Consider the following 23908-nt stretch of genomic DNA (forward strand, 5'->3'; position numbering starts at 1 on the left):
GGAGGGGTCGACCTTGTAGCGCTGGTTGAAGAGGAGGGCACCCTCCTTCAGGAGACGGTCAATGGAGGGGGCGTCCTCGGAGAAAACCCGCATAAGGCGAGTGGGGCCGGCCGAGTTGAAAATGCGGCGGACCGACCGCACCTCCAGCGTGGGATGCGCCTTGAGCTCTGCCAACACCTCCTCCTCCGTGATCGACGGACTGAGCCGAGTGATCACGGCAGTGAGGGTCGGCGGGCGACGCGGGGGTTGGGGTTGGCAGGTAGGAGATGGAGAAGGAGCAGGGGTGAGGGAGGCGTTGGGGCCAAAACGGGTGATGGGGAGGCGGGAGAGGATGTCAGTATGGAGGGTGGGGCTGGGGGAGGAGATGAGAACAGAATCCTGTCTGGGAGTGAGGAGAGAGTTGGGGGCACCAGGGAAGTGTTGGCGGAGGAGGAGGGAGAGATTCCGGGCCTTGAGAAGGGAAGGATCGGGATGGGAGAGGAGGTATTTGTATAAAGAGGGGGGGAGGAGGAGGAGGAGGAGGAGGAGGAGGCAGAGGGAGCAGGGCCAGGTGGGGAGACATCCATGGCACCCTGGGGGGAAGGAGGACGTGGCGGGGCCTTTTTGGGAGCGGAGGAGGTGGTGGTGCCACTAGGGCGTTTTATGGCGGCAGAAGGGCGGGTGGTGATATGAGGGACGGGAGCTATAGGGAGGTGGTGGAAAGGGACAGGTCCCGGCGTGGACGCAGCAGTCGGCGCCGGAGATGGTGATGGTGAAGGCGAAGGCGAAGGCGACGGCGACGGTGGCGGCGGTGATGGCGAAGGCGATGGGGAGAGCTGGGCATGGACAGTGGCCCGACGGGCCACCACCCTAGCTGGAGCAGCAGTGACAGGCTGGGGGAGTGGGTGGAAAGGATCAGATCGAGAGGAGCGGGAGGAAGAAGCTGGAGAGGGGGCGACAAAGAGCGAGGGCGAAGGGAGAGTGAGAAGAGGTGGGATGGAAGGAGGGGGGTGTGAATGGGCACACCATGTTATAGTGGTGGCGGCGGCGGAAGGGGAAGTATAAACTATGGCTGTGGTGGTAGTGGTGGCGGTGGTGGTGGGGGTGGGGGTGGGGGTGGGGGCGGACATGACGACAGGGAGAAACAAAAACGCACGGGACGAAGGACACAAACTGGGGACAGACGAAAACTGACGAAGACCAGGGACGGCGACGGCGACGGCGAAGGCGACGGCGGGTGGCAGGAACGCCGCAGCTGCTGTTGCTGCTGCTGCCGCGGACGGGGCCGGGGCTGCTGCTGCTGCTGCTGGCTGGCTGGCTGGCTGGACCGCTGCTGCTGCTGCTGCCGCTGCTGCAGGAGGACTGGCTGGCTGCTGCCGGCTGGACCGCCGCTGCAGACCGGGACCGGGACCGCTGCTGCTGCTGCTACTGGACTGCTGGACGGCTGGACGGCTGGAAGGCTGGCTGGCTGGCTGGCTGGCTGGCTGGCTGGCACCTGCAATACTCCTAACGCTTCGATTAGAACCGAAAGGTCAATTGAAGGGCGGGATCCTGCCGGATTACCGCCGAAAATGGACTACAAGATGCCAAGCGCGGCCTTTTAAGCTCCACCGCGGCGGTACTGCGCATGCGGGTCACAGATGCTGGTCGGCGGCAGAGACATACGCTTACACATGCGCCGCCTGTGGAGAAGGCGTACTGACATTCGATTCGCTTATCGATGTATGATCGGCGGCGGTGACACGATGACGACTTGTCTGCAGTTTAATTGCTCCAAGAGCCGGATTCCATCTTTGTCCAAATTAAAACGATTATCTCTGTTTATTAAATTGTTAGCTAACCTCATTTCTACAGCTTCCTTGAAGACAGATTCCCAAAAAGAAGAGGTGGATGTTAAAATCTTGACATCACTGTAATTCATGGAATGACCTGTGTCAATACAATGTTCGGCCACAGATGACTTGTCTGGCTGTAATAAGCGTGTGTGTCTTCGATGCTCCACACACCTCTCATGAACGGTGCGTGTTGTTTGACCTATGTACGACTTCTCACAATTTCCGCAAGGAATCTGATATACCCCCGCTTTGCGAAGCTGTAAATCGTCCTTCACAGAGCAGAGTAAAGCTGCAATCTTCGTGGGGGGCCGGAAGATCACCTTAACACAGTGTTTCTCAAGAATACGGCCTATCTTCGAGGAAAGAGCACCCACATAGCGCAAAATCGCACTAGATCTGAAGGAATTACTATCTTCTTCGCCATCACATACCTGCTTCTTAGGTTTCGCATCGAATGCTCTACGAATTTGTTGCGGAGAAAATCCATTCGATTTAAAAATGCTCTTGAGGTATGTGATCTCTTCTTGCAAATTGTCTTTATCGGATATACAGTGCGCCCGATGCGGCTGCATGCCCGAAATTTAATGGATTATTCATTAAGCCGCGAGAAGTTGAAAATGCACATATTCTATAGATGTTTGATAAAGAATCTATGATAATCCTTTTATCTCCCCTTTTTGTATGCTATTCTCAGTATTTGAATAATATAGGTGTTAATCAAAATATTACCAGTGTAGACTTAATCGTCAATAGCAGCAGTCACTGTCAAGATGATACCTTTCGCTACTTTAAGTTTCCACAAAGTTTGTTAATTGGGGGTTTCTGCCCTTGGGGCCTTACAGTATACAGTATAGTCATCTTAGGGTCTGGATTTGGTTGCCTAGGGTCCCTCCCCCAGTGGATGAGATTGGGGCAGCAGAGGCAATTAAAGTAGGCGAGCGGCGGCGGTAACGGGCCGAGTAAGACGTTCCGGCCGCAGTATTTACGACCGGTGCCCGGAAGGCGGTCTCTTAACATTCCTGCCGGCGCTGTTTTGTGAGGGATGCGCCGGCAGCGCGCTGCGCTGTTAATATTTTATGGGGCGGCCGCACAGCCCGCGTACAGCGGCCTCGTACGTGCGGCTGCGGTGCGGCGGCGGCGGCGGCGCGGTAATTTGCGCGCAGACAGTTTGCAACTCGTGCGGCTGGCGCGCAGCGTGCGGCGGCAGGTGGTTACGACCGCGGCGTGCAGCCGCGCCGCGTTGCCGCATTAGCGCCGCAACACCTGCTGCGCAGAGGCGGCGCGCCGGGGGAGGCGCCACGCAGTTTTAGACCACCTCCTGGGCGCTTCAGGGATCCTGCTGAAAATTAAGGCAGCAGAATACGGTGACTGTCTTGACCTCAAAGTGATTCGACAACCAGCGTCATCTTGTAACAGATGCCAGATCCTGAATACGGAATCCCGCCAATAGACGGGAGCATTACAGAAGCTAATAGAGAAGGTCCGCAGACAGGGTTCCGCTTGGGACCACAGATCTAGTATCGTCAGGGTAAAAGCCTTGACGGGCGTCCAATAAGTAATATAACACTTTTTTAAGTTAAAATGTTCTGGGTTATTAGGCCGCGTCATGTTTCTTCTAAAATGTTCGACGTTTCGACCCCTCTGCTGGGATCTTCCTCAGAATCTTTTGGTGTCCACTAATGCTATAACACTGTCAGAGACGAATTCAAAAATGGCTCTGAGCACTACGGGACTTAACTTCTGAGGTTATCAGACCCCTAGTTAAAGCTAACTAACCTAAGGACATCACGCACATCCAGGTCCGAGGCGCGATTCGAATCTGCGACCGTAGCGGTCGCGCGGTTCCAGACTGCAGCACCTAGAACCGCTCGGCCACTCCGGCCCAGAGACGAGTGTCGCGTCCACTTATAAAGGGGAAGTTTTCTGGCCTTCGTGCTTAGTGATAGTATTGGTTAAAATTCATATGGCTACCATTGTTGGGCCATAGCCATAGGCTAATATTCCCGCTCTGATGCAGAAGTAGCTCATCTCCTGTGGATAACAATGATGGTCCATCGTCATTGCATAGAAAGGCACTATTCCACACTTATGCTGGAGAAGGGTTATTGGTTGAAATGTCTGCTACCGCGCCGACCGGAGTGGCCGAGCGGTTCTAGGCGCTACAAGCTGGAACCGCGCTACCGCTACGGTCGCAGGTTCGAATCCTGCCTCAGGCATGGATGTGTGTGATGTCCTTAGTTAGGTTTAAGTAGTTCTAGGTTCTAGGGGACTGATGACCTCAGAAGTTAAGTCCCATAGTCCTCAGAGCCATTTGAACCATTTGAACCTGCTACCGCTATTGTTTGGTCGTCATCAGTGGCTAGATTCGAAACGGGCAGAGCAAGAGAGGGGGAATGTTTACCCAAAATATTAGTGTGCTCCGAGGTGACTTGCAGCGCGTTGTTTATGCCGCTCACACACCGCGGCCGCGTATTTACTTCCTTGACGGCGGGGAGCCACGATGCCTGAAGCCTATAGCCGTCCTCTCTATTGAAATTAGATGAATTCTTAGAAATTTCAACCGCTTCTCGGACCTTTCTTCTACAAATGTTTGTTTCTTTAGCCAGTACACGTACGTTATTAACATCGATGTCAGAGCCACAGTTCTCATGATGTTCCGCTACTGACGATTTTGCACTTTGATTTAGCCGCATGTGCCGTTCGTGTTCCTTAATGCGTTCTTTAACAGTTCTTCCCGTTTCGCCTATAAACACTTCGCCGCAGCCACATGACACTTGGTAGACGCCTGCATTGTGGAGGTAATCAGGTGCATCCGTTTTCCGCCAGAAAAAGTCTTTTATTTTGTTTATACTAAAGAAAGATGTCTGAATACCATTTTTCTTTAAAATTCTGCTTATGTGGTCAGTGACCCCGAAACGAACGGTAACCTGACGGAGTGAGAAGTCGGTTCCTCGTCATTCTTATTAGCGGTATAAATATTCTGCCTAAAAGCCCTGTCGATTGAATAACTATCATACCCATTTGCCTTCAATGTCCTCTTTAAAAAATTCAACTCCGATTCCAAGTTGTCGTCATCGCTGATACGGAAGGCACGTGAAGACAGAGTGTTGAGTACTGCTTGCTTCTGGGCTGGGTGGTGCGAAGTGGCATCTAAACACCTGTTTGTTTTAGTCGGCTTTCTGTACACTCTGTGACCTAGACTGTTATCAGATCTTCTGTATACCAACACATCTAGGAACGGGAGACCGACCTCTCTCTCAACCTCCAAGGTGAATTTGATTTTGGGGTGAATTCCATTTAGTGACCGAGCGGTTCTAGGCGCTTCAGTCCGGAACTGCGCGACTGCTACAGTCGCAGGTTCGAATCCTGCCTCGGGCATGGATGTGTGTGATGCCCTTAGGTTAGATAGGTTTAAGTAGTTCTAAGTTATGGCTCTGAGTACTATGGGACTTAACATCTGAGGTCATCAGCCCCTAGAACTCAGAACTACTTAAACCTAACTAACCTAAGGACCTCACACACATCCATGCCCGAGGCAGGATTCGAACCTGCGACCGTAGCGCTCGCGCGGTTCCAGACTGAAGCGCCTAGAACCGCTCGGCCACACTGGCCGGAGAGTTCTAAGTTCTAGGGGACTGATGACCTCAAATGTTAAGTCCCATAGTGATCAGAGCGAAGCTGTTCTTCGCCGCGTGGCCATATAACAAATGTATCGTCCACATAGCGGAGCCATCAAAGGAGCACTACTTAACGCTTGTTGCTCAAAATGTTCCATAAAAACGTCATCTGCAACTGGCGAGCCCATAGTGAGGTCGTCATCCTGTTCATAGAATTCACCATTGTATTTAAAATAGTTCGAACGATGACATAATTCGATTAAGTCACAAACATCTGGAGCAACACCAGGAAACTCCACCTTTATAAGTGGACGCGACACTCGTCTCTGACACTGTCTTAGCAGTAGTGGACACCAAAAGATCCTGAGGAAGATCCCAGCAGAGGGGTAGAAACGTCGAACATTTTAGAAGAAACATGACGCGGCCTAATAACCCAGAAGATTTTAACTTCAGTGACAACGCCCACGAAAGCCTGCAGACTTACTTTTTCTTTGCCAGTTTCGGTTTGTAAAAAATGCGAAATCTGTTGTGAGACATCGTGGAATATTGCCGCTTCAGCCCATTCCGTTTCATAAAGTGGCTTCCGTAACGGAGTTGTGTTCCAAGCAGTGTTTCTTTTGGCAGAAAACCACACCATCGCAGATACTCATAGGCGCTTGCAGAATATCTACGGAGACCTGGTGGTGAACAAAAGCACGGTGAGTCGTTTGGCGAGGCGTCTGTCATCATCGCAACAAAGTCACGAAAACCTGTCCGATCTCCCGCGTGCCGGCCGCAATATTGGAACGTGCGAACAGTGGTCCGACGGATCACAGTCAAACACCTCGCTGCTCAACTACACGTCTCCGCTGGAAATGATAGCACGCTCGTCCACCAGCTGGGGTATTCAAAGGTGTGTACAAGCTGGGTTCCTCGCCGCCTAATAGAAGACCATAAAGAGAAACAAAGTAATTGCTTGCGCATTGCAAGGTCGATCGTCACGATATTTTGTCTAACATCGCCAGAGGTGCAGGCGATTAAACACGGGTTTATCACTTCGAAGTGTAAACAAAACGGTGATCTGTGGAGTGCCGCCACTCCACCTCTCCTCCGAAGACTCAGTTCAAAGCTGCGCCACAGCCGGTGAAGTCGTGGCAACGGTCTTTATGGGACTCTGACGGTTTTATTCTGTTTGACGTCTCCACTCATGTTGCAACGAACAACTCTGAAATCTACGAGTATGTGCTACCCTCAGGAAATTGAAAAATCGAATTCAGCGTTTTCGTAGCCACCAAAACACGAACGAACTTTTCCTTCTCCATGACAACGAAAACCTCACACAACTCTGTGCATCCGAAAGGAGTTTACAAAACTTCATTACACTGTTCTTCCTCATCCATTCTACAGCCCGGATCTCGCACCTTCCGACGTCCATCTGTTCGGCCCAATGATGGATTCACTTCGCGGGTTATGCGGCGGTTATTTAAGCTAAAAGACGTTGGGTCCAACGCCGAAAAATAGAGTGGTACCATATGGGCGTACAGGAGGAAGAATGAGCAATGACCAACGGCATGAGGATACAGAAGAAACCTACTGCATTAAAGACACATAAAATGTATCCACTGGTTAAGTGGCCTGTAATTGAAAAGTGTTATAATGATCTCGCCATTGACAAAATATTCTGGAATAGTCCCCTATTCGGACCTCCGGGAGGGGACTGCCAGTACAGAGATGACCATTAGAAAAAAAACTGAATAACCAGCGAAAGGATAATGTTCTACGACTCGGGGCTTGCAAGTTGAACGTGGTGGGGATACTAGAAAACCTGCAAAGGGAAATACAAATGTTCAATCTAGAGATAGTGGGGGTCTGTGAAGTGAAATAGGAAAATGACAAGGATTTTGGGTGAGATGAGTATAGGGTAACAACAGCAGCAGCAGAAAATGGTGTAACTGGATTAGGATTCGTTATGAATAGGTAGGAAGGGCAGAGAGAGTGTTACTGTGAACAGTTGATTGATAGGTCTTTTCTCATCAGAATCGACAGCAAACGAACACCCACAACGACAGTTCAAGTATACAAGCCAACGTAGCAGGCAGGACAGGAAGAGCTAGAGATAGTATGTGAGGATGTTGAACTGCTAATTCAATTCGTAAAGGGAGATGAAAATCTAATAGTCATAGGAGAGTGGAATGTAGTTGTAGGGGAAGGAGTAGAAGAAAAGGTTACAGGAAAACATGGGCTCCCGACAAGGAATGAGAGAGGAGACAGACTAATTGATTTCTGCAGTAAATTTCAGCTAGTAATAGCGAATACTCAGTTCCAGAATCAGAAAACGAGGAGGTACACTTGGAAAAAGCCGGGAGGTACAGGAAGATTTCAGTTAGAAGACACCATGGTCAAATAGAGATTCTGAAATCAGATACTGAATGGTAAAGCGTACCCAGGAGCAGATATAGACTCATATCACAATGTAGTAGTGACGAAAACAACGCTGAAGTGTAAGAGATCAATAAATATGCAAAGAAGTGGGACACAGAAGTACTAAGGAATGACGAGATACACTTGAAGTTCTCTAATGCTATAGATAGAGCAATAAAGAATAGTCCGGTAGGCACTACAGTAGAAAAGGAATGGACATATCTAAACTGGGCAGTCATAGAAGCTGGAAAGAAAAACGCAGGTACAAAGAAGGTAATTGCGAAGAAACCATGGGCAACAGAAGAAATACTTCAATTGATCGATGAAAGGAGAAAGTGCAAAAGTACAAGAAATACAAGTCTCCGAGGAATGAAATAAATAGGAAGTGCAGACAAGCTAAGACGAAATGTCTGCAGGAACAATGTGAAGACATCGAAAAAGAAGTGATTGTCGGAAGGAGAGACTCAGCATACAGGAAAGTCAAAACAACCTTCGGTGAAACTAAAAGCAAGGGTGGTAACATTAAAAGTGCAATGGGAATTCCACTGTTAAATGAAAAGAGGAGAACGGATAGCTGAAAAGAGTACACTGAAGATCTATGTGAGGGGTAATACTTTGTCTGAATTAACACAAGTAGAATAATGAGTCGACAGGGGAGAGTAAGGGGATCTAGTATTAGAACCAGGTTTCAAAAAAGCTTTCGAAAGTGTAAGATAAAATAAGGCAGGAGGGATAGATAATATTCCAAAAGAATTTCAGAAATGATTGGTGGAAGTGGCAACAAAACAACTATTCGCGTTACTGTGGAGCATATATGAGTCTGACGGTATGCCATCTGACTTTCGGAAAAATAATATCTACACAGTCCCAAAGACTGCAACAACTGACAAGTGCGAGAATTACCGCACAATCAGTTTAACAGCATTAAAGTCCCTGACAAGAATAATACACAGAAGCATGGAAAAGAAAATTTACGATGTGTTAGATGACGATCAGTTTGCCTTTAGGAAAGGTATAGGCACCAGCAATTCATTTCTGACGTTGCGGTTGATAATGGAAGCAAGACTGAAGAAAAATCAAGATGCGTTCGTAGGATTTGTCGACCTGGAAAAAGCGTTCGACAACGTCAAGTATGCAACACGTTCGAAATGCCGAGGAAAATAAGGGGTAGCTACAAGGATAGACGGGTAATATGCACATGTACAAGAGTCAAGAGGGACTAATAATATTGCAAGAACAAGAATGAAGTGCTCCGATTAAAAGGGTTGTAAGACAAAGATGAGGTTTTTCGCCCCTACTATTCAATCTTTTCATCGAAGAAGAAATGATAGAAATAACTGCAAGGTTCGAGAGTGGAATTAAAATTCAGAGTGAAATGATCTCGATGTTAAGATTCGTTGATGACATTACTGTGGTCAATGAGAGTGAGGAAGAATAACGGACTTACTGAATGGAATTAACAGTCTAATGAGTACGGAGTATGAACTGAGAGTGACTCTATGATAGACGAAATTAATGAGAAGCAGTAGAAATGAGAGCAGGGAGAATCTTAACATCATAATCACTGATCAAAGTAGATGAATTTAGGGAATTCTGATACCTAGGCAGCATAATAACCAATGATGGACGGAGCAAGGAGGACGTCAAAAGCAGACTAGCACTGGCGAAAAGGGCATTCCTGGCCAAGAGAAGTTACTAGTATCAATCATAGGCCTTAACATGAGGAAGAAATTTCTCAGAATGTACGTTTGGTGCACAGCATTGAATGGTAGTGAAACATGGTCTGTGGGAACACCGAAACAGAAGAGAAACGAAGCAACTGAGATGTGATGTTACAGACGAATGTTGAAAATTAGTTCACCTAATTTGATAAGGAATGGGGAGGTTCTGCGCAGAGTTAGAGAGGAAAGGTACATGTGGAAAGCACTGACAAATAGAAGGTACAGGATGATATGACGATTGTTAAGACATCAGGGTCTGACTTCCATGGTACTGGAGGGAGCTGCAACGGGTAAGAGCTGTAGAGGAAGACAAAGATTGGAAATAACAGAGGACGGAGGCTGTAAGTGCTACTCTGAGGAAGAGGTTGGCACAAGAGAGGAATACGTTACGGACCCCCTCAATTCAGACAGGAAAGAAAAAAAAATAAAAAAGAATAAACGGTAGCTACAGTACGAGTGAAGCATATGGAGCATGTTGCATGCTACTGTATTGACCAGTAACTGAATTAGGCAGCTGAGGAAAGATACAAGGGGTTGACAAAAATACGGAAACACTAAAACACAACAGATTACCACGCCTAATACGATGCATGGAAACCCTTGGCATTTAGAACAGCTTCCAGTCGTGTCGGAATGGACAAATGCAGATCCTGTGTGGTTTTCAAGGGAATATTATACCATTCTTTCTGCAAAACTGTGACAAGTCCGGATAACAATGATGCAGATGGTTAGCAATCAAACACACTTCTCTCCACAGAAGACCAGCAAGTCTCAAAAACGTTGAGATCTGGTGACAGTGCTGGCCAGAGCAGATGCGGCAATTCGTCCTCACACTGACAAAGTCAGTCCTGTGTCAACTCGAGCATCTTCAAACACAGCATCACCTTTGGGAACAAACATTGTAATACTGGATGGAGTGATCAGCCATAATGGTCATATAATTCTTAGCAGTAATGAGATCTTGCACAGCACCCATAAGGAACGTGGCAGACCAGACTATCACTCTTGGACGTATTCTCTACAAGCAGCGTGAAAGAGGTCTCATCCTACCAAATGACTATCGTCAGTTGTTGAATATCCAGGTTTCATGGCTTCGCCAACACGTTTTCCTGTTATGGGAATTTACATTACTGATAAGTGGTTCCGGAATTCCAGCTCGTCCTGCATTTCCCTTCCTGTTGTTTCGCTGTTGATTGGATTCATGAGTGTGGGACTTTCAATTATGCAGTGAGTTTTGCTTCTGTCGTCTTCTTCTTTTTCGTCACAATCCTCTTCAGTGCCCTTCTGTGACTATCAGTCAACACACAAATTAGGCTGTGTTTTGAATGAGCGGCTGATGTTTACCGCTTTGCCTGCGTGCCGTATAAGTTTGTTTTTGGGGGTTGAATGGACCAGACTACAAAGGTCATCGGTCGCAATATACGTCTTCGACACGCTGCTTCTTGAAACACCAACCACTACAGCTACCTTCGCTACGAAAGCGTCCAACATTCGAGCACCAACAATTTGCTCACGTTCGAATTTGCTCACAGCTTCGACATAATGCACAGATGAATAAACGTATCACTGTTCTGACCACGACTAGCACTGGCAACATATTGACAACATTGCACAGTTGCCGTTCGTGGCCAAATACAAGAGCGCAACTTGCAGGCTTGGCTAGCGTCTCGTTATGCTGGAGCATGCATTTCTCGTGGTATTTCCATATTTTTGTCCAGCACCTGCAGCTCTCCTGTGGCTTCCTCGGTGTACTAATTCCTAAGACAACGTTGCTTTGATGTCACACGTATGGTCTGCGGATTTCCCTTGATTTATCGTGAGCGTCTGCATTCAGATACAAGCGTTGTCAACTGGGTTGTCTCTGGTGAGTGACTTAGAAACATCTATACCAGGATAAATGCGTTCAACTAATAACGTGTCTCGTTCATTATGTAACACTTTCCTCCAACCATTTACATGTACATCTACATACACTGAAGGACCAAAGAAACTGGTACACCTGTCTAATATCGTGTAGAGCCCCCGCGAGCACGCAGAACTGCCGCAACACGAGGTTACATGAACACTACTAACGTCTGAAGCAGTGCTGGAGGGAACTGACACCGTGAATCCTGCAGGACTAGCCGGTCGGGGTGGCCGAGCGGTTCTAGGCGCTTCAGTCTGGGACCGCGCGACCGCTACGGTAGCAGGTTCGAATCCTGTCTCGGGCATGGATGTGTGTGTTGTCCTTAGGTTAGTTAGGTTTAAGTAGTTCTAAGTTCTAGGGGACTCATGACCACAGCTGTTAATTTCCATAGTGCTCAGAGCCATTTGAACCATTTGAATCCTGCAGGACTGTCCATAAATCCGTAAAAATACGACAGGGTCGAAATCTTCTGAACAGCACGTTGCAAGGCATCCCATATAAGCTCAATGATGGTGGCCATCGAAAGTGTTTAAACTCCGAAGAGTGTTCAGGAGCCACTTTGTAGCAACTCTGGACGTGTGGGTTGTCGAATTGTCCTGCTGGAATTTCCCAAGTCCGTCGGAATGCACAATGGATATGAATGGATACAGGTGATCAGACAGGATACTTACATACGTGTCACCTGTCAGAGTAGTATCTAAAAGTAGCAAAGGTCACACATCACTCCAACTGCACACGCCCCACATCATTACAGAGCCTCCACCAGTTTGAACAATCCCCTGCTGAAATGCAGGGTCCATGGAATCATGAGGTTGTCTCCATTCCAGTACACGTGCATCCATACGATACAATTTGAAAGAAACTCATCCGACCAGGAAACATGTTTCCAGTCATCAACAGTCCAATGTCGCTGTTGGTGGGCCCAGGCGAGGAGTAAAGTTTCGTGTCGTGCAGTATCAAGGATACAGGAATGGGCTTTCGGCTCCGAAAGCCCTTATCGATGATGTTTCGTTGAGTGGTTAGCACGCTGACACTTGTTAATGGCCCAGCATAGAAATCTGCAGCTATCTGCGGAAGAGTTGCACTTCTGTAACGTTGAACAAATTCTTTTCAATCGTCGTTGGTCCTGTTCTTGTAGGATCTTTCTCCAGGCGCAGTGATTTCGGAGATTTGATGTTTTGCCGGAATCCTGATATTCACGGTACACTCCTGAAATGGTCGTGTGGGAAAATCCTCACTTCATTGCTGCCTCGGAGGTTCTGTATCCCATCGTTCGTGCGCCGACTATAGCACCAGGTTCAAACGCACTTAAATTCGATAACCTACCAATGTAACAGCAGTAACCGATCTAACAAGTGCGCCAGACACTTGTTGTCTTATATAGGCGTTGCGGATCGCAGCGCCGTATTCATCCTGTTTACATATTTCTGTATTTGAATACACATGGCGCTTCAGTGTATTTCTCCACAAGCTACAGCTTAGTCAATGAAGGAGTGAATTTTCCGCAAATATTCATCCACGCTCGGTGAGTCGCTAGGAGGAAGAAAGATTATGGTTTGACTTCGTGTTTAGGATGTCATCATGAACTTCACGTTTCCCCAAAATCAAGAATTGTACAACTTTACTTTCTTATTTTTATTTTTTTTATTTGTTCGCTATTAGTTTCAAAGTCAAAGCCCCATTCTCGGTCGCGCATTCTCGTCTAAATCAGCCTGAAATCGTCTACGGCCTGACGATAAATATTCTGGTCATAAAATAATTGAAAATTTTTTATCTATTGCGTTTACAGATCACTTTTTCTTCTACGGCTTTTTTTTACCATTGCAGTTATCCAGCATCCAGATTTTGGAACATATACTGTGCTCGATCAATATGAATCACCGAAGAAAACGATTTATTGACATATAACCAGGATGTATGCAGAAGATATCGTTCATATGAAACACAACTAGCTCTTCGTTCTCACAAAGTAATGAGTGCTGTCAACAGGAGACGTTAAATTGATTCCATATTTCTAGATTTCCGAAAGGCTATGACATCGTTCCTCACAAGCGATTGCTAATAAAATTGCGTGTTATGGAGTATCGTCTCAGATGTTTGACTGGATTCGCGTTTTCCTGTCAGAAAGGTTACAGTTCATAATAACTAAAGGAAAGTCATAGTGAAACAGTAGTATCTGGCGCTCTCCAAGAAGTGTTATAGGCCCTCTGTTGTTCCTGTTCGTTGTTTACAGGTTCTTCAGTCATAGTACACACGTAAATACGTATACCATAATACCGCAGCACGCTACTAGAGGAACCAAAATAAAATGGAGTATTGGGGGAGAATTCGTTTCCAGCGGCAGTAGATGTGCTGCTGCGATTTCGGGCCAATCCAGATGACTTCCCGAGCCGCCTGGACTGGCTTGCGCTGCCGCCCTGTCGGCGCTCAAGTTCAGCTACAGGAAGTTGGCGAAGACTTGGTGCTTAGGTCATCTGCAACTAAGAGACCCGCTTCAGCTGTACTAATTATTTATTCAAACCACGATTTTAAAATTCCCATTCAGGTGTGTGATGTTGGAGATCTAAACATTCTGCATGGTGTCTGTTCGTTCTATATCGTGTCTCCCTACCACTTTCGCGCAACAACGCTCTGAGCGTGTTTTTTAGGGAATTGACTAGTTTGAACCTGGGACCTGTTGCTGGTAAGGAGACGTCAGACCACACATGACATGTAGAATTCAGAAGAGTTCAGTGAGACTAGCGATGATATAACTAAATACTTAATGGTTTCAGCGTCAGCTCCACTGCACTCCCTGTAAAAGAAACTTAATACTAACAAAATTTAGTGGAAGGGGTTCAAGGCATTCCTATTTTTAGTTAGCTGGTAAAATAACGTCGAAAAAGCAGTTAAGTTTACCATTGGAAATTTTATTCTACTCACAAAACATCGTTTATAAATTGCACTATTGATAAAAGGAAATGTTTTAATACAGGATGGTAAAAACCAACTGCGTTAAACAAAAATGTGAACGAATATTCCCTGAATGGGTTTCCAAGTTCTACAATGGATCGAAGGATGACCTATGCTATATCACATCTATAATCTACGTTTAAATTAAGTTTCACAAAAGAGAAAACTATCAAAATAGTCTACAGTGACCCTCAATTATCTTTAATTACTTATCTAACTTGTCGTAAATTACAGTGGCTGATGTGGCTTCTCAATAACTATATAACAGAAAAATCATCGCGTTTCAGATTTTTACTTCAAGTGGCAAATGTGAACACCATGAGCTTTAGTAGACGATCGACACTAGTATTACGCAAAAAGGGGGTGTAACAGATGAGACTTCTGCAGTTCTGAGTGAAGCATTATGCGCTCAAAAATGCGGCATCGCGTGCGTTCATTACCTTGTCGGTGTTCGTCAGGGGGCGGCGGCCGGCGCAGCTCCGGCCAGCTCGCCCTCTGGGAAGCAACTCTGTCCTAACTTCTCCTTACTACAATTTACCGAAGTTGGTTTAATGAAAAACTATCTGGCTGTGTTTTCATCTGACCAATCAGTGTCTCAATGTTAACCTTAAGCTCCGCCTACAAAAATTCTGTCTATCCAATGAGAAACATTATACTTTTCGTCGTGGGGCAATGTTTTTAAAGTTTGCAACGTAACAGAGAAGCGAAAAAGTCTCACGCTAAAACTTGCAGCTGGTGTGGTCCTTTTAGCGTTATTGTAAGATCCATACTGTTCTTCTGGAGGGCTCTATCTTTTAACATTGGCTGGGGGGTGGTCCTAACGTAACAGAGACGTGAGAAAGTCTCACACTAAAACTTGCGGGTGGTGTGGCCCTTTTTGTGTTATCGTAAGATCTATACTGTTCTTCTGGAGGGCTCTAGCTTTTAACATGGGCTGGGGGGTGGCCCTAACGTAACAGATGCGAAAAAGTCTCACGCTAAAAACTTGCGGGTGGTGTAGCCCTATTTGTGTTATCGTAAGATCTATACTGTTCTTCTGGAGGGCTCTAGGTTTTAACATTGGCTGGGGGGGGGGGTGGTCCTAACGTAACAAAGACGTGAAAAAGTCTCACGCTAAAACTTGCGGGTGGTGTGGCCCTTTTTGTGTTATCCTAAGATCTATACTGTTCTTCTGGAGGGCTCTAGATTTTAACATGGGCTGGGGGGTGGTCCTAACGTAACAGATGCGAAAAAGTCTCACGCTAAAAACTTGCGGGTGGTGTAGCCCTATTTGTGTTATCGTAAGATCTATACTGTTCTTCTGGAGGGCTCTAGCTTTTAACATTGGCTGGGGGGGTGGTCTTGACGTAACAGAGACCCGAAAAAGTCTCACGCTAAAACTTGCGGGTGGTGTGGTCCTAGCAGTTAGCTGGCGACGTGGGTGTCCGTCCGTCCCTTATCGTAGGGCCTTCCAGCTTAACACGGTTCTGCTCTCAGCTTCTGTCCTCGTTTCTCCCCTCGGAACTGCGTCTGTCTCACGGTGGGAAGGTATGACATGCATTTAGGCATCTTGTGTTAGTCTGTGGTATTCCATTTGCTCACTCGTTACTCGTATTACTTTGGTTAATTTAATGTCACGATTTATTCGGAGCTATGTGATATACTACTGGATTTGTTTATCATGTCAGGGTTTTCATGGAAAGTGTTGGATTTGCCTGACACCTTACATATCACAACCCTTCGAACTTAATTTTTCTACTGAAGTTAGGCAATGATTGAATCGTTGTCTAAGTCAGTCAAAAATTATTGCTTTATCTAAATTTTGTTGCCTACTGTTTAGCCACGTTATTCTGGTTCTATGCTGGTTTGTATTACTAATTTATATTTTTATATTCCTCCATATTATAATTAAAAATGACAAGAGAAGAATATTTTTATGCTATTATTAATTTTTAATTATTTTCTTTCTTTATTTAAGTGTGAAGTTTGTTTTTTAAGAAGTTTGTTATCGAAAGTGAGGAGTCTTTCACATCGATTTTCTTAGAAATATATTTTTTTATAAATGTAGTAATTAAGTAAAATCTATTCCTAACACATTTTCTAAATATCATGTACAAGTAAAATGTTTTTGTTTCTATACACTCATTTCAACATTGTTACACTAACAAATAACAATTATTTCCAAGAATTGCTTTGACAAAGAAATATACATACACAAGTATTGAGATATTATCCTAACAAATGGGACAAATGTTAAAAAAGGGAAAACATCCAACAATATAATTTTTTATTCTTTGTTTTATAAGGAGCAAATAAGTAAAATATAGTTATTCTTTTATTTTTATAAGGAGAAAATAAGTGGCATATAGTTTTAGTGTTTATTATGCCTTACTTTTGTTCTTTATATACTGTCCATTTCAGAACTAATGACTTATTTTTATCGATAATCTTTTTTTTATTTAAGTCCATAGTCAATGACTGTTATTTTGTAGTTTATTAGCTGTCTGGTGTGCTTAACTTATTTAGTTTTTCACATGTTTCTTTTTCACAATTCCTACATCACATAATTTGATTTCACACATTCACACAATCCTATGAATGTTTAAGCATGAGGTTGGCAAATGTTTTTGCACGAAGGTGATGGACTTGAGCAAGATGGATGTGGGCAGGTATTTGATGTACAGCTTCGTTCGTCGTTCCTTGTTGGCTTTGCAAGTGTGTGTTGCTGTTGTGGAGGTCCCATAATGGAATGGAGCTGTGAGTGCGGAATCTCGTGGTTTACTGGCTTTGTATGCATAAAAGTCATCGTTATGTGTCGCTGAAAGCGGTCGTTTTTCGTTGTAATACTTCGCAGATGACTAGTTTACAATAGGATAGGGATTTGGGAAGGTGTGTCGTCTATTTCTTGGTCTCAATCTTGCAAATCTTCAACTTCTGCTCTTCCTGCTTTTTCTCTGCTTCTTACTTGCTTCTTGGTTCTTCTCTGGGCAGGATATGGAAATATTTATTGATAGCTAGTCGCTTTGAAGTTCTCCTCCTAGTAACAGTTTGATAAATTGTTTGGGTGTGTCATTTTTACTTTGTGGATGTTTCTTCAGTTTCGTGCATCAGCGTGCTGTTTAATAGCGGTAGTGTGACTTTTACACATATTTTTTTTTTTTTTGCCAGTAGTGGCTTGCCCAAGCGGTCTTCTCGTTGGGCCGTTTTTTGCTCACTCCACTCCACTGAGTTCGGCGTTGCGTCGCGTCACTGCAGGGTGTTCTGTCCCAGCAGGGTTCTGCCTAGCAGGCAAATTTATTGCCCACTTCAGTTACAAGGGCCTTCTGTTGGTGTCGCTGTCCTTTCCCTTCTCTCGACGCTTCTGCCTTGTAGGAATCGTGTCTTGCTAATTACGTCCTTTTCTTTCTTGATACTTCTCGCGTTTAACTTGTGGGTCTTTGCATCTCGTCCTTGCTGGAGTTTTTACAATGGTTCTTACAAAAAGTTTTACTTATAATCATCTAACATATGTCTAGTACCTACATTATTTTGCGCCTTTTTAAAAGCTTTACAAATTTCGGCGCCATTTCCATGTTACCATTCTAAGATATTTTGAATCTTAACTTCTACAAAAATCCTTAAATTCGGTTCTTTTTATTTTTTGTGTAGTGTCGTGGTGTATAGCATTTTAGTATTTCATGCTGTTAGACTATTTATGCTTTATCCCCTCTCCTTAATCAATGGTACTATTGGTGTTATTTTTGTTTTTGTTTTTATTGAAACTACTTTCTTTTTCCCACCTTCCTCTCTCTTCATTCTTCTTTCTCCTGACGATCTTATCTGCAACATAATCTTGAAATATTGTACTGATTATTTACCAGTAATAAAATTAATCTTCAAACTTGTACTGAAAGTGTTTAATACTGCCAGTCTTAGGTAAAAATACCTCTGCTTTATCTCGTAAAATACCCTCTAATTCTCTTTTACTGTGTTCCGAAATACCTTGAACTTCTTGAAATTTTTCGTCGATTTCTTTATGGACTTCTAACATGAGTTGAGGCGATTCCTCTTTTTGTGCATACCATTCTAATTCTTCATCCTCTTTATCTCACGTCATTCTTAATTGTTTGTTTGTAACTGGTATTTCTTCTAATTTTAGCTTTTGCTCAAAGAGAAGTGTGATATTCCTGAATGTTACGCTACCTTTCCCCATATCTATTATCGCTCGCCTCTCATTTAAAAAATCTGCACCTATAATCAAATCTACAGTTAGTTTAGGTATAATCACGAAGTTGGCTTCAATCTTTTTACCTTGGCACGAAAGAGTTAATCTTGTTTGTCTCGTAACTTCCGCAGCATTGTTTCTAATACGACCTCTTACTTTAATCTTACGTGTTTTCAGAACCGGCAATTCCTCATTGGCATTACACTGCATGAATAAATTTTCTGATATCGCAGTCAGTTCACTTCCGCTATCAATTACAATATTGACTGGGATATGCTTTACCATGGCCTTCACAATTGGTTGAATTTGAAAGGGTTGGTTCTGTTCTTCTTCTTCTTGCATCAACGAATCCTCCACTGAATCATACGTGAGTCTTTTTAGGAATTTCCCTTGTGAATTCGAACTTTCTGTAGGATAAGCTTCGACTGCTACTTCTCTCTCTTTTATTTCCTCTTCTCTATTTCTTCCTTCATTTACGCTTTCTTCAACATCCTCTACTTTTTCCTCATCCTCGTCTATCTTCTCCTTCTTCGTCGCTACTTCCACATAATCGCATCTAAATGCTCTAATTGTCGCTTCATAACTTCCTTCATTATATACGTTGGGTTGTGTGCCCACTCGTAACTTATTTTCAACTTCTGTCGACTGCGCATTATCCTCATTGAATTCGCTTTCCCTGGTTTCCATCTCAAATAGCTCTGCAATACTCATTACTTCGTCCTTTCCTCCTACATTCGTTGTGCATGCCTCTGGTAATTCATCTTCCTCGTCAGTATTCTCCCAATTAATTTCGTTCCAACACGATAGTGTTATTTTCTTGTCTTCGTTTTTATCTGGTCCATGCGGATTTGTTTCTTCGTTCTTCTCTTCTCGTGATAAGATTTTTACCTCTCTGTTCAAGGTGCTGCAATTGTCCTGGGTCGGTGCGTCATTCTCTTTGGCATGGGCGCTTAGCTGTCAATTCGAACGTTTATCGGGGTTTGGTGGTCTTACCTCCACCTCTTCTATCTTTATTCTCTTTTCTTGTTCAGCTTGTTGATAGTGGTTTCTTTGTTGATAATTTGTCGGTCTATTCGTTCTCCAGTGCCCGTTCCGATTGTCGTTATTCCCTCTGTAATATTTGTTGTCGTTCCTGGGTGAATTATAGTTATTGCCATATTCTCTTCTAAATCCATAACCGGTTCTTTGTTGAAATCTATTGTCGTTTCTTGGTGCGAAGTTATCACATGGTTCGTAATGAATGTTTCTTCGTACTGTGTCTTGTGGATTCCACTGCTTTTTGCTTTCGTTTTCACGTGCGCTTCGTCTTTTTCTTGCGTCATCTTCCGAAAATATGAACTCTAGTTCCCTTAGAATACCTTTAAATGGTTCGACGTCATTGCCTCCGCGACCTACTAATGATTGCTGGTATTTCAATGGTAGCTTCATCGCGCATAATTTAATCAACTCTCCGTCACTGTATGGTACATCTAGGCATTGATTTTTCTTGGCCATTAATTCGAAAAATTTCACGGGACTCTTCTCTTCTGAATTTTCAAAATATGGGTTCCGTAATAATTCGTACTTCACTCTGTTCTGTGCTTCGCTGGACCAATATCGTGAGAGAAACTTCTCTGTGAAATCTTCGTACGATCGGCATGTCGCTGCAACATTCTGCATGGTTTCTGCGACTGTTCCTGACATGTATACACATATAAAGTCTAATTTGTGTGCTAGCGTCCAGTGTTCTGGTAATCCTACTCGGAATTGATCAATAAAAGTTCGTGGATGTAATGAGTTTCCTTCTCGAAAGTGTTGAAATTTTCTGACTGTGAGGAAATGATCGTTGTCGTACTTTGTCATAGTTCCATATGAAATTCGCGATCCTTCGCCACTTTTGTTTCTGATCATTTCTCCCGTCGTACTTTCCGGTTGTGGTAGATCCATTGGATATTGTCCACTGTAACTTTCGCCTACCCTTGCGTAGTATCGTTGGAGTGGTACGCAATAATTTTCTTCGATCTGTTGTGAACGTGTAGCTGAATGCATTGCACTGTACTCTTCGCGACCTGGCTTTCCATTGTCACGTATGATACTTTCCGCCTGTGATTGGAATCGCAAATGCATGATATATTCGTTAATTGGTTGTTTTTCCGGTGCTGTTACAGATACGGATGTGGTTGCAGACTCTGTGCTTGTTCGATCCTGTTCACTACGCTCTTCAATGGTTTGCAACAACTCTGTTCGCAATTTCTGAAATTGTCGCTTCGTTTGCGCTTCTATTTTGACTATGCGGTTCGTCATATCTTTTCAGCGCAGCTTTTGTGATACGTTTGTGTAACACACTGTTTTCAACAACTTCACGCGCTGTACCTGCTGCTAATCTAGTAATTAGGTTTATCTGTTTCTCTAGTTTCTTGACTTCTCCCTGGGTGTTGTTACGTAATGTTTTGATCTCGTCCTTAATGTCATTACGCAATGTTTGTACGTCCGCTTGTACCTTGTCAATGTCTGTTCTCAATTGATTGTGACCTGTTATTAAGTTTCCTATCACTTCTCGATATTCTTTTGCCTCGTCTTCAATATGACTTAGGTGTAACTGAATTTTTTTTGTTTTGTTCTTTAATCTCACGCATTTGTCTCGTGGTTTCTACATTTTGTTTCGTCATTTCTGCATTCTGAATTTTAATTTGGTTCGCAATTTCTTTATTTTGTCTTGTCATGGTTTCCGTCATTAATTGTAATAATTCTGCCAGATTGGTGGGTCCTATTGCGTTTTCTTCCGACGTCCTACGCTCTGTGTTTTCATCCAAGTGTTGGTTTGCAACCGATTGCATTGAACTGTGCGGTGACACGTTTCTGCTCGAATTCCTTGTACTCTGTGGTGAGGGAGCTCTGATTACTTGTACTATGGGTTCTACGTATTCAAGATGCAAGTTAGAATCCTCATCGACTGTCTCTCTACTTTCCTGCTCGTCTGTCGTATGCTGACTTACGTTTTCTATGCCTTGACGTACATTATCCTCGTTATGGGGCGTTGTAGATCCTATTTCTCGCGATACCGCATCGTCTGTTGTACTGTCCTCTATTCTCTGTCCATTTTCATGCTGGGTCTCTACCTCAATTCGGTCAAGGTCTCGATCTGCCATTGCTAATCATTCCGAATCAATTATTTTCTGCTTTAAAAGCAATTCACGCGCCCTACTTCGCGTCAACATGCGCTCATACGATCTCACACGTTTCATAAAGTTTTTTGTTCACACGATTTGACAAACCATTCACTTACTTGTTGGGTCAGAACCAACTTGTCAACGATGTATCCCACACCTGTGCGCTTGCATTGGAGAGAAAACTTAATTCCAACAATATTAAAATTCATAACTTAATTATGCTATTGTCTCTGCCAGAATGTCTCTGTTTTATTGAATACTTTCTTACTATCTATCGCTGCAGCTACTGTTTTCGAGTATTTATAACTTTAGAAAAAAATTTTTTTTTTATTACGAAAATTTTTCAACAGAATATTTTTCTGACAGGGTTAGGCATGTGGTCGACCTTCAATCATGGTATTTTATCATCCTGGCAGGGTCGCCATTTTCTAAACATTCTGCGTGGTGTCTGTTTGTTCTATATCGTGTCTCCCTACCACTTTCACGCAACGACACTCTGAGCGTGTTTTTTAGGGAATTGACTAGTTTGAACCTGGGACCTGTTGCTGCTAAGGAGACGTCAGACCACACATGGCATGTAGAATTCAGAAGTGTTCAGTGAGATTAGCGATGATATAACCAAATACTTAATGATTTCAGCGTCAGCTCCACTGCACTCCCTGTAAAAGAATCTTAATACTAACTAAATTTAGTGGAAGGGGTTCAAGGCTTTCCTATTTTTAGTTAGCTGGTAAAATAACGTCGAAAAAGCAGTTAAGTTTACCATTGGAAATTTTATTCTACTCACAAATTATCGTTTATAAATCGCACTGTTGATAAAAGGAAATGTTTTAATAAAAAATGGTTCAAATGGCTCTGAGCACTATGGGACGCAACTTCTGAGGTCATTAGTCCCCTAGAACTTAGAACTAGTTAAACCTAACTAACCTAAGGACATCACACACATCCATCTCCGAGGCAGGATTCGAACTTGTGATCGTAGCGGTCTCGCGGTTCCAGACTGCAGCGCCTAGAACCGCACCGCCACTTCGGCCAGCGAAATGGTTTAATACAGAATGGTAAAAACCAACTGCGTTAAACAAAAATGTGAACGAATATTCCCTGAATGGGTTTCCAAGTTCTACAATGGATCGAAGGATGACCTATGCTATATCACATCTATAATCTACGTTTAAATTAAGTTTCACAAAAGAGAAAACTATCAAAATGGTCTACAGTGATCCTCAATTATCTTTAATTACTTATCTAACTTGTCGTAAATTACAGTGGCTGATGTGGCTTCTCAATAACTATATAACAGAAAAATCATCGCGTTTCAGATTTTTACTTCAAGTGGCAAATGTGAACACCATGAGCTTTAGTTGACGATCGACACTAGTATTACGCAAAAAGGGGGTGTAACAGATGAGACTTCTGCAGTTCTGAGTGAAGCATTATGCACTCAAAAATGCGGCATCGCGTGCGTTCATTACCTTGTTGGTGTTCGTCAGGGGGCGGCGGCCGGCGCAGCTCCGGCCAGCTCGCCCTCTCGGAAGCAACTCTGTCCTAACTTCTCCTTACTACAATTTACCGAAGTTGGTTTAAAAAAAAAACTATCTGGCTGTGTTTTCATCTGACCAATCAGTGTCTCAATGTTAACCTTAAGCTCCGCCTACAAAAATTCTGTCTATCCAATGAGAAACGTTATACTTTTCGTGGTGGGGCAATGTTTTTATAGTTTGCAACGTAACAGAGAAGCGAAAAAGTCTCACGCTAAAACTTGCAGCTGGTGTGGTCCTTTTAGCGTTATCGTAAGGTCTATACTGTTCTTCTGGAGGGCTCTAGCTTTTAACATGGGCTGGGGGGTGGTCCTAACATAACAGAGACGTGAAAAAGTCTCACGCTAAAACTTGCGGGTGGTGTGGTCCTAGCAGTTAGCTGGCGACGTGGCTGTCTGTCCGTCCCTTATCGTAGGGCCTTCCAGCTTAACACGGTTCTGCTCTCGGCTTCTGTCCTCGTTTCTCCCCTCGGAACTGCGTCTGTCTGACTGTGGGAAGGTATGACATGCATTTAGGCATTCTTGTGTTAGTCTGTGGTATTCCATTTGCTCACTCGTTACACGTATTACTTTGGTTAATTTAATGTCACGATTTATTCGGAGCTATGTGACGTACTACTGGATTTGCT

Source organism: Schistocerca nitens, chromosome 6 (assembly GCF_023898315.1).
Source record: "Schistocerca nitens isolate TAMUIC-IGC-003100 chromosome 6, iqSchNite1.1, whole genome shotgun sequence".
NCBI lineage: Eukaryota > Metazoa > Arthropoda > Insecta > Orthoptera > Acrididae > Schistocerca > Schistocerca nitens.